This window comes from Toxorhynchites rutilus, chromosome 1 (assembly GCF_029784135.1).
Source record: "Toxorhynchites rutilus septentrionalis strain SRP chromosome 1, ASM2978413v1, whole genome shotgun sequence".
Taxonomy (NCBI): domain Eukaryota; kingdom Metazoa; phylum Arthropoda; class Insecta; order Diptera; family Culicidae; genus Toxorhynchites; species Toxorhynchites rutilus.
In genome coordinates, this window is record NC_073744.1 from 187,510,074 (window position 1) to 187,522,374 (window position 12,301).

Sequence of the window (12,301 nt, forward strand, 5' to 3'; positions counted from 1 at the left end):
GGCACTCCTTAAGGTAAACCTGCCCGTTTATCGTGTCGGTCATCACGAAGGGGGCGCTACGCTTTCCGCAAGAGCAGATCGCTTGCCACACCATGTACTTTTTGGTAAACTTGGATAGTTTCTGCTTGCGAATCTCCTCCGGAACGCTGAATTTGTCCTCTGCGGAGAAGAACAACAGGCCCGGCAGCTGACGAAAGTCCGCTTTGACGTAGGTTTCGTCGTCCATTCCTAGGCAATGCGGCTTCGTCAGCATTTCGGTGTACAGCTTCCGGGCTCGCGTCTTCCCCACCATGTTTTGCCTTTCGTCGCGGTTAGGAGCCTTCTGAACCTTGTATGTACGCAGGCCCTCCCGCTGCTTGGTCCGCTGGACGAATGAACTTGACAAATTCAGCTATTGGCGGCATCCCGGACCGAACTTCTCGGATCACGTCTAAACTGCTTAACTACGCGCTTGTGATCTTTTTCACTGACGGAGCTTCCATTTTTGCCGTTCTTCACCTTCCGGTCGATGGTTAGGTTCTCGAAGTATCGTTTTAGTACTCTGCTGACCGTGGATTGGACGATTCCCAGCATCTCACCGATGTCCCGATGTGACAACTCTGGATTCTCGAAATGAGTGCGCAGGATTAATTCACGACGCTCTTTTTCGTTCAACGACATTTTTCCAAATTTACGAAAAATTGACAGTGAAGCATGGCCAACGTGATCTATACTCTCTTATCTGATTATGAGCGAAAGCTGAAGATATAATTCCTAAAAATTGATGCAATTTGATGTGACACAACCTTTAAGGTACTGTCCATATACTACGTGGACAACTTTTGGGGGATTGGGGGCTACGAAAATGTCAACGCTTGTCCATCGTAAGGGGGGCGGGGTATAGATAATGTCCACGTGGACACAAATAACTATTTTAAAATAAAAAAAATCACATCTGTGTTTAACCACACATGACATCTATTCTGCATTTCCAATAAATCTACCTGTAATTATAAAAAAAAGGTTCAGTTTTCTGATAGTACTGCCCGGTCGAAAATCCATATTTTTATGGCGTTGAACTTCTTTGCTAAAATGTGTATCCTAATGCGCCCATGAACTGAGAGCGATCGATTTATTTTCATTGGTCTTATGGATCATGCATTCTGGTAGGATGAAGACACCACAATGCACAATGGTCCAGGAGATGCATTTAAGTGGAAATTAGCATTTAGAGCTCGACAGTTACTCTCTAGACAAAAACTGTCTTAGACAAAGTTGTTACATATGATAGAGCGCTCATTTTCATGTTGCCAAAAATAGGGTGATCAACATTTTCGATGAAATAAAAAATCTAACTTTCTCATCTCTATCGATAGAGGTAAACATAGTTTGACAATGTTGTAGTCCCAGTTATTTAAAACATTTTTGTAGAACAAAGTTTTTTTTCTATCTCTTGAAATAACCGATATAGCGCCTTTTTTCTAATTTGCGTTGGGGTCACCGTTAAAAAAAACTCTTTTTTCTGCTCTAACTTTTATATTTCAAATTCTACATACAAACTGTTTTCGGAAGACTTTTAGAGCTTATCAAGACCAACATTTTGCGGTGCCGAACATGTCAATATCTTAATCCTACTCAAAGTTATTGATGGTTTTTCACCTAAAAACTCATGATTCCAATTTTTATTTACTCAAACACGAAAAATAACATAGTTTTGAAAATCACACATTATATAGAGTGAACTCTTTTCTTTTATATGCCGCCAATAAACTTTGTTTGCCCCGGAAAGAACGGCAAGCAATTTAAGAGAGCGTATTTTTTGGGAAGAAATATCAATCACTTTGAGTGAAATTGAGATATTGACAAGTTCTGCATCGCAAAATGTTTGTATAAGTAAGCTCTAAAAGTCTTTCGAAGACAGTTTGTATGTAGAATTTGAAATATAAAAAACAGTTTTTTAATGGTGACCCCAACGCAAATTAGGAAAAGGGCGCTATATCGGTTATTTCAAGAGATAGGAAAAAAATTATAGGAGGTTGTGTCCAAGATACGACCGCATTGTTGACGTAGAACTACGCTGTTATTTTATATAAGTCGCATATTTATACCTTCGGATATTATTCTATAATGCTGTGAAATTTTAGAAACAACTGCTTAGTAGAATAGTCTCTGAAATAGTCTTTTCATCTAAATTTCCTACACAGATAACTTTCATATTTTTTAACTGGGATTGATGCTGGGAGATTGGGAAGAAGTATCAATAACTTTTGAGTAATTATAATGGAACCATGTGCGAACTATATGCGACTTGTGCTTAGGGTCATTGCCTTGGTGAAACTCGAATCTTCGATTCAATCTCATTTTGTTCACACTTTGCAACATGTTTTTCTTTAGGATGTTCAAGTAAACATTCTGATCCAATACACCATCGATGAAAATCGAATTGAACCAAAAAAGTCACAGGAGGGTTGTGTCTAAGACACGACCGCATAGTTGACGTAGGATTCCGTTAGGCTATCTGTTGATTTTGGATATGTTTGAAAAATTACATCGTTAAACTCTTTGATAATGATTCGGTGGCCCTGAAAAAACCCGTTTTGTTGGGTTGTTGGGTATTGTTGGTTCACTTCAGTGTTTACCGAGTGATGATGACAGAAGGATGACAAACAGTCGTTGGATGATGCGTATCAGATAAAAGATACCGAAGTGGAACGACATATGATGAAAATGTTGATGTCTCTGTTAGGGAACACTTTCCGGTGAGAACAAAAGCTCCCCCTCTTTCCATGTATTTGCAATGTCGGTTTCCTCCAGGCAACGTGGTTTTAACGTCTCTGTTAAGGAACACATTTCGGTAGAAACAAAAGTTCCCCCTACTTTCATGTATTTTTCCAATGTTTTCCCCCAGACAGCTTGGTTTTGATGTCTCTGTTAGGGAACACTTTCCGGTGAGAACGAAAGCTCCCCCTACTTCCATGTATTTGCAATGTCGATTTCCCCCAGACAGCTTGGTTTTGATGTCTCTGTTAGGGAAACATTTCGGTAGGAGCACAAGTTCCCCCTACTTTTATGTATTTGCAATGTCGATTTCCCCCAGGCAGTTTGGTTTTGATGTCTCTGTTTTCAATTTGTATCCCCATATGTTCCCGAAAGACGTAATCCTACGTCAAAAGTTTGTAATGTGCCGAGGAAGAACATCTTGAATGTCCAGGCTCAGACGGAAGAACCGTTTAAAGGCGAAATAAATCAGCAACTCCAGTTTCCATTTTGCAAACATCATGAAACACATCAATGTCTTACTGGGAAGATGTTACTCTCGTAGATGAGTCGAAATGTAATATCTTTCACTCCGATGGTTGTCGTTTCGTATCGAGGAAGCCAAACGATGAATTGAGCGTAAAAATCTGAAAGCAACGTATAAACATGGAGGTGGTGGAGGGATGGTATGAGGATGCATGTAGGGGGTAATTTGGTTTTCATCGGTTGTGTATTGGGTCAGAATGTTTACTTGAACATCCCGAAGAAAAACATTTAGCAAAGTGTGAACAAAATGAGGTTGAATCCAGGATTCAAGTTTTACCGAGACAATGACCCAGAGCTCAAGACATATAAAGTTCGTAAATGGTTACAGTACAATTGCTCAAAGTTTTTGATATTCCTCCGCAATCTTCCGACATCAATCCCAGTAAAAACTGAGGAAGTTATCTGTGTAGGAAATTTAGAAACCATTAAATTTCTAAAAATAACGATTTTAAAAACCACTTTATCAAAAAATGGATAGATATTCCTTCCGAATACTGCAAAAACTCATAGATAACGGCTAAAGGCAGCTAAAGATAGTTTCAATGAACAAGGGATACCATACTAATGATGGAATCCTGAAATTGATCAACGCCTTATGAATCGAGTTGAAATTTCATTCAGAGTACGATTATGAGATTGAGTCAATTTTCATACATTCGCACATAGATTCGCAATTCTTGGAGAAATAAAAACCATTATTCTGAAAACAGATAGCAAACCTTTTATCTATCATATGACACTATGACTTCATCTAAATAGAATGTTCTGAAACTTTGTTTTCGACTTTCAAAAGAACAGAAAAGAGATTTGCACGGTGGAGTACGATTACAAGTTTGTATCACTGTAGCTAAACCATGCAATTAACGCATTTCGATGAGCTCAATTCTGATCATGAGTTGTCCGATTCACTAATGTTGTGTTGTCCACATGATAACTATGGCAACCGCTTGGCGCGCTGCAGTTTGTTTATTGTGTCCTCCGCGCATAGCAGAAAAAAAGTTTCTCTGTGTTGAGTGTGTTGAGGTGAACACTTTTAAAATGCCCAAGAAATGGCAATATTCTGAAGAAAGCCTAAATTATGAATGGACCAATATGATGACAGTAAACTCAAACAATGATAAATGCAACATCTACTTGAAAATTCGATTTTTTCATTCAAAAATGGTGATTTCTAAAACCGGACAAACCATGATAATTTTTTCGATAAACCATGATCATAATTTCTCTTTGAGGAAAATCGGAAAAACATAAAAATTTGAATTATTTCAAAGCTTTATGGTCGTATTAGCAACTGAAGACTTGGGGCTTTCCAACAAACCCAAACTCGTATCGATTATATGTAATTTCCATGAAGAAAAATCGATTTACATTTACTAGTTGCGTGAAAACACCCTGAACCGGACAAACCAAGACCATTTACCCTACTACATTTACATTTGCAAGTTATTCGTGTGTTTGATGATACTTATATATAGTTTTTTTGAATCTAGATTGCATACTACCATTTTTTAAAATTTTTGAGCTGCCACAACGATGTTCGACCAAATCCTTTGATCTCAAAGCAGCGTTCATCGTATCGTTGCTGAGCCGATTTCAAAGCTTATTTTTGATCTGACTATATTCAGAAAAAATCGCCCGACAGTTGCCGAGGAGTGAGGCATAGTGAGAACGTTACATACAAGACATCGAAGCGCCCAAAAGGCGAGCGAACCGTTAATTATCTTTAGGCATCCAATTTTTGTCCAACCCAGCACATTCGTTTTCTGAAATCGTGATTTCCTTACGGAGTAATTTTATTTTTAGGCTACAGAGGTTTGTACATTCCTATAGTAGAATCCAGGAAACGCTCCTAACACAACGTTAATGCTAGTCAAATTAGAAAAGCTTCTGGGAATTAACATTGCCGTAGACTTGAGCATCGAATCATCAAAATCGTATCTTTTTCTCATTTGTTTGATCAGCTCCACGAAGAAACTGCGACAAATATCTCTTGAAATGATCTGCCTTTCGCTGTCCATTGTTCTGATAATTTCTTCTGCTGCTATTCTAATCTAAAATTTTTGTCGCTTTTCAAATGATATTCATATTTAATAGCGTTGGACATTTGAACAACGTAAGATTCCTCACTCCGACCTTCTATATCAGGGATGGCCAAACGGTAGTCCGCGGTTTACCGGTCGCCCGCGTAGGTATTCTTAGGCGCCCGTCAGCCGATCTAGGATAGTGTCATCTCCAAACGTCATGGATTAAATATACCTCCACCTTTCGCCGTGATCATTCTATAACGTGTTTATGCTAACCTTAATTATTAGAGTGGATATTTCTTCATTAATGTTTCCATTTTAATATCTTAAGATTTGTTCGACCATAACTTATAATAAAGCAAAAAGATTCACTAGGAACAATCTCAACAATGTTTTCTCCAGGCATATCACTTATTAAATGACCAATTGAAAATGCTGGAAACATCCGACATAGAGTTTAAAAAATCGATAAAAACTAATTTTTTGGAGAAAATTTCGCCTTTGAAGACTGTGAGTGCGAGTTTTAATGAAATATTGTTTTTCATTTCAAAACTATGATGAGTAATGTGAATTAATTGTGCAGATTTCTTTCAAAAGTTATAGTCACAAGAAGAACAACAGCAATGAACGAGAAATTAGAGATTAAAAATATTAAAATATTGAATTAAAATAAAGAAAAAAGTAAATGTTGGGCCCTATTATGTAATTCTAATTTAATAGAATTTTGCTCGTTAGCTCTATTTTACCCGACTGTATCTATAGGAAATGAATGAAGTTGATAGTAAAATTACAGAGACACGCACAATCTGTGACACCTTGCGCGAGAATACGAGTTATGATTTTGCGCGCGAGTACAGGAGTGTGAAAACTTTGTTTTAAGCGTCTAGTACTACAGGGTGGGCCATTTAAAGTGGAAGCATCTGGCAACCCCATAACTTTTGACAAAGATGTCAGATTAACAAATGTCATACCGCGTTGGAAGCGTCATTTCAGTACAATTTTAATCATGGAACAATACATACCTAAACAACGCGCTGAAATTGTTCAGCTGTACATTCAAAATAACTTCTCAATTATGTTAACTAAACGTGCGTGGAAAAATAAAAATGATAACCGATTTTTTATTGCCATTTGTTCGTGAAAATGAATTGGACAATTACTGGTTCCAACAGGACGGCGCTACATGCCATACAGCGGCTGCCACGACCAAATTATTGCGCGAAATGTTCCCCGGAAGATTAATATCGAAAAACGGCGATTATGACTGGCCACCGAGATCACCTGATATGACGCCTCCTGACTTTTTTTTTTATGGGGATATTTAAAATCCAAGGTATACACTGGTAAACCAAGGACCCTGACTGCGCTGAAAGACAATATCCGACAAGAAATTGCTGACATATTGGCCAAAACATTCGGCAAAGTGATGGAAAATGCCGAGAAAAGGGCACATTTTGCGGTCAAGGCCAGAGGCGGTCATTTACGAGATATCATAATCAAAAAGTAGTTAGAACAAATCTCCTTGGACCAAAATAAATGAATTTCAAAAAAAAAAAATTTAAAATTCCACTTCTTTACTTTGCTATTGCAAAAACAAATCCTTCCACTTTAAATGGCCCACCCTGTACTTTCATTTTTTAATGACTTTTTGATACAGTCAACCTTGGTAGACCGCACGATAGATACAATACGCGACTTATGAGAAAGGCCTTTCAGCCATCTTGGATTTTGTATGTAAACAATCTGCAATATTTTGCAATATCTTGTTTTTGCTCTTTGTATGTGGTATTGTTTTGGTGGAAATAAGAGCATTGGAAAGTTGAAATGTAAGTTTTTTACGGTTAAAGTTAGGTTTGTAATATATGTTTCAGCTCAAGAGAATAAATCAAGTTTTCCTATATTTAATATTCTTTGTTTCTATGTTCTTGGTCAACAAAAACTTAATGCCTGTTTTGATGGGGCATAAAAAGATGATATAAAAGGATTTCTAGGAACTTCCTGCGACTTGTTTTATCGTCGATATTGTTCAGCTCATATATTATAGAAAAAAAAACCGAAGCTATAACTGTAAAAATAACCATAAGCCAGCGATTAATTTATAATTTACAGTTTACAATTCTTCCGCAAGTGCATTTATTTCACAAGTGTGTATATGCGTGACCATTATATTTAGTGAACAACTATACGAATGTCAAACATTTGTACTTTACTTTTGCACGTATGAATCTAACGACGAGTATATCGACGAATTATCCGTTCAATCCGGTGACAAAAGGACTAAAATCAAATAAGAATAGTTCGAAAATGATATTATGCATTATATTTCATAAATATTCAACGCCACTGACATTATTTATACATTTCATTGAACAATATTCTAAAATAGGAAAAAAGTCACTTGTCCAAAAAAGTTACTCCTGTACGCGCGTCGGTGTCTCAGACCGAAGGTGGTGAAAAAGTGATATACGTCCCCTTCGTACCAACTTATACGATACGCTAAACGATGATGAACAACGAATGACGAAGCTAGAGAGAATCGCAATGTCGTAGTGTTGATGTTTTCTGAGAAATGAACGAATTATTGATTTCTTGGTCCCTCAGACCTATGCGCGAGTATAGGAGTGTTAACCGTCATGGTGTTTCGTCGAAATTCTTCGGATATGCTAAATCATTTACGGTTGAACCATAAAAATGAATCCCTGGTGGTGGAGGAGACTGAGAAGAAGAATTCAGGGTCTGCAGGAGTAAAATGTGGACTTAAAGAAGGTGGTCTCAGCTCCCGTTCTAAAATAGTAGTATTCAAATTCAGAGTGCCGAGGAAAATATACCATACTAGTGGTCAATGATTCTATAAATGTACCTCTTTTGAACTAGTAGCTATAAGGACTAAGCAGAAATATTCAAACAAATCAGCTATTTCATTCAACATTCAAAGAACAGGTAATTTTGAACAGAAAAATTTTTATGTTGGTACAATAATAATATTGTGCATCATTCTCATTGTGTACTTTTTTTTCAATCGTCCTCAAAAAATCATGAAATGGTAAATTTATCAATATACTAAAATACCATTTCATTCAAAAACAATTATTCTGCACCATGTTTATTTCAAAATTATATTTAATGTAACTTTTAAAATTATGACATCATACTTTTTTATTTCAAATATGTCTGTTCTTTTTGATTACAAGAAATAAATATTCGCTCGGTTAATCGAATACTGAAAAACAATTATTCGAATGAATCGAATATTTAAAAATGACCCCACGATTAATCAACAATTGAATAAACGAAAAATTTAGACATCTCTATTTGAAGTCAAATCCCTTTCCACAGTCCTCTGTATATTTATACCGTTTCCCCTCGCGCACTTATTGACGACACGGTCACACCTTTATTCTACACATCTTGGTAGACCGCAGCCCACCATTTGAACAATAAGTCGCCCGCAATGCCCAAAAGTTTGGCCACCTCTGTTCTATATTGATCTACGGGGAGAGACGAATTGAACAAAATAAAGAAGGCTCAAATCGGACCATTCTTTTCTCGGGTTTAGCGCTTACCAACCCTTTGGGCTTCCATTTTCATTTATAAAGATTACAAATTGATTAAAAAAAAATAATAATGGTTGTTTACAATATTTTTTTTACTTATTCAAAGCTCGAAAAACGTCCAAAAATCATGCATCTTTACCAATGTCCTGGAAAAAAGGTAATGAAGATGATAGAGTTTCGAGCGACATAGCATGCGCTGCCATAACTATTTCTCAAATAGTGACGTCAATCGTTGTGTTTATCTTTGATTGCCCAGGAAGTAGTTTATCAATTAAAAACGAACATTTTTTTGAATTCCCGCTGAATATGAGGCTAATGTGATAATGTGCAGTAAATATTTGTGAAATCACGTCGAAAAAGACGGATAAAATTGATATTTTCATGTGCCATTTTCACTCCCCTATGTTCCTAGAAATAAACGAAGTTTCGTTAATTTTACCTTATGAAGTGTATGTTTCGAAGGCTCTCAGTGTCGGTGTATATGTTGTGAAAGAATAATCGCCAATTAATCAAAATTTCACCGATGATTTCAAGAACTAAGCACACGATTGCTCTCTAGGACTTTTTACCACATAAATAATCGTAATAAGCCACGATACAATTGTAATCTGTTAAAAAACAAATAGTTGAATGACTTCATGAGAATTTTGGCTCAAATTATCATGCAACCGTGAGAACTTTCAACATTGTTTTGTTTCTTCCATATACATTCCATATTGAATGCAAATAGGGTAAATGATCTTGGTTTGTCCAGTCGAAAATATGATCATGGTTTGCCCACTTTTTTGAATGCTCTAATTCAGCGCTCCTGTGTCAAATAAGGCCTTCGAATGTTTCGAAACATATAAATGAAATTGCTTTTTACATGATTTATAGTAGTTTGGTAGTATATTTTTCTTCTATTTGTGTCAATGCGCCCCTCATTCGAGCTAACTTTTAATCGATCACCAGATGATTATTTGGCACGTATTCAGACCTTTTCTGGATTACAACACTTATAAATATTGTAAACATCATGCTTGCCCACCATTTGTATCGGATTTACATAGCTAAACCATTAAATTAACGCATTTTGATGAACTCAATTCTGATCATGAGTTGTCCAATCCAATAATGTTGTTTTGTCCATATGATTTCTATGGCAACCGCTTGACGCGCTGCAGTTTGTTTATGTTTGTTTATGGTGTGCTTCGCGCATAGCAGAAGTATGGTTTTTCTGTGTTGATTGTGTTGAGTTGAACACTTCTAAAATGCCCAAGAAAAGGCAATATTCTGAAGAAAGCCTAAATTATGAATGAATCAATATGATGACAGTAAACTCAAGCAATGATAAATGCAACATTTAATTGTGAATTCGAATGTTTTCATTCAAAAATGGAGATTTCTAAAACCGGACAAACCATGATAATTTTTTTGGGCAAACCATGATCAGAGGTGGTCAAACCATGATCATAATTCTTCTTTAAGGAAAATCGTTAAAAAACATAAAAATTTGAATAATTTCAACACCTTATGGTAGTATTAGCAACTAGAGACTTGGGGCTTTTCAACAAACCCAAACTCGTATCGATTATGTGTGATTTTCATGAAGAAAAATCGATTTGCATTTACTAGTTGCGTAAAAACACCCCAAATTGGACAAACCAAGATCATTTACTCTAATTACGAAACGATATTTTGCTTGCCAATACAGATATACTTCGCCTACTGCTCCACCTCTATATGTATCTCATAGCATCTTTACTAAGAATACCACCTTAAGTGACTTTCTGATTTGATAAATATGACCTTGTAAACATATTTTATGCAACTGACTATCTAATAAATAGACGTTTTGTTCAAAAACATTGAGTAATGCATTTACAGCTGAGTTTTTAACGGATGGAGATGGAGAGCATTGGTTATAAAGAAGGTCCTATGAAAAGTAAAGTGTGAAGTTAACTCCGTTGTTACGATACCACTGAAGTAGCCTTCTTGGCTGTAGTGAGAGCTTGCTATATTTGGCAAAGAAATACAGGTCCTTCGTGTCCTTTAAAGTTTCTCAGGCTTTCCGATGCATTCTTGGTAATACAACTTCTACATCATTGTACCGTTTGTAACGGGAGCTTCGGTTGTTTAATCCACAATATGACCTGGTGAGTGAGTGTACGCTGAGGAAGTGGGTGAAAAGGTAGTGTGATACCACGTTTAGGTATTCCTTTGAATGTGTAGTTAATTACGTTTTCCGACCCTAACCCTGATTTACCAAGCTGACAAATTACAAGTTTTGAAACAAGGAAAAGAAGGAACAGCTATGTATGTAGATGTTTAGAGTTCGTCCGAGGACAGTTCGGCATCGGAAAGTTGTCGCTGCTATCGAAAGGAAGCATCTGGCGAAACCAGATTGTCCGTCTGGTTCTGTAGTTATGGAACACTGGAATTTCAGTTTTTTGACTATGCGGTATGGAAAAACATAAAAGAAGATTATGAGTTGAATTCATATGCACAGATACAGATAATAGATCGTTCACAAACGAATGCATGTCCCTGCCGGTGAACGACGTGACTGACGAGTATAAAAATTGTCCTAGTATGATGGTGCTTTCAACAGACTTTGAAGAACAACGACTATCAACGGGACAGGAGCTGCTATATTTTGGCATACGTGACGACAAACGCTCCACATCACCGTGGAGTGGGTTTCCTAACCAGCGTGTGACCTCACACTGCATTACGGAAATGGGACCCGAGTGATTGAGACCGGATTCAGGACACGAGTTACCTTATTTGGCAACCTTGTGCGAACCTAACAATAGTCCGAAGTTACGCGCTACTCAACGCTGTCGAACTACAGCGAAAAGAGAGTTACTGACAACTAAATGTCGTCATATGCAAGATTCTGAAGGAAGATTACAAGATTTTCATGGAAAACATCAACAGCTTCAAAAATCCACTTGCCTAAGAGCCTTCAACGAAGTTAGCGTATATTTCGTTCTATGACTAGCAGACCTGCTTTTGAGGATTATAGTTTTTATAAATAATAGATACAGACTACTCTATCTATCAGTCGAGTCACAAGTTTTTAACATATGCATTAACAAAATGAACTCATTTCGGTTGGTGGTAGCAAAAACTACAAAATGTAATTCAATGGATCAAATTTTCCTTAAATTATACGTTTATTGGGCATTCTATAAAAAGTCATCGACGCTCTCTTTCTTCTGAAAAACGGCGAGAGCGTCGAAAGGAAGTCTTGTTCTGATCGTCCGACAGTGCATCGCAACCGTGAAGTGCAGCAGAAGCTGAAGAGGGAGACCGACAGCAAGGTAGCGTCATTGCTCCGCGCCTTGAGCCGAGAGGTCGGAGCAAATGACCAAAATTTGAACAAGCAAATTGCTAAAATGAACATTTTTATGCGGAAGCATCAGTCTATGCCGGCCGTGTTTATGCAGCAGGCAATCA